General features: G+C 36.6%; 1 protein-coding gene across 1 annotated transcript in view; it reads left to right on the forward strand.

The window, feature by feature from the left end:
* Positions 1 to 276, forward strand: part of LOC119588701 (nuclear receptor coactivator 5-like) — a gene marked incomplete in the record, with an annotated part of 28627 nt that overhangs the window by 22888 nt on the left and 5463 nt on the right.

A 276-nucleotide genomic window follows, 5' to 3' on the forward strand; every position in this document is an offset into this window, starting at 1 on the left:
AGAGGTCTGCGTCAGGCATCAGTTGTTTCTCATGTTTAGTTTTTTTTTTTTCCTTCTCCTTTTGTAGAGCTGCGTTATTATAGAATGATTCTCAGATCTGCACACCACTTTTATGCCAGTTGTGGTAGCTTGATTTTATTTTTTCCGCAAATGGATCCCGTGTTTCCCTTTTTCCAGTGGTTTTCGGAACGGTATCTTTGTTTCATTTGATTTTCATTCATTTTCCAAAAACAAAAGGTTCATTTGTATTTCTAACTTGCAGGTAAGTTCGGACAT

This window comes from Penaeus monodon, chromosome 24 (genome assembly GCF_015228065.2).
Source record: "Penaeus monodon isolate SGIC_2016 chromosome 24, NSTDA_Pmon_1, whole genome shotgun sequence".
Classification (NCBI taxonomy): Eukaryota; Metazoa; Arthropoda; class Malacostraca; order Decapoda; family Penaeidae; genus Penaeus; species Penaeus monodon.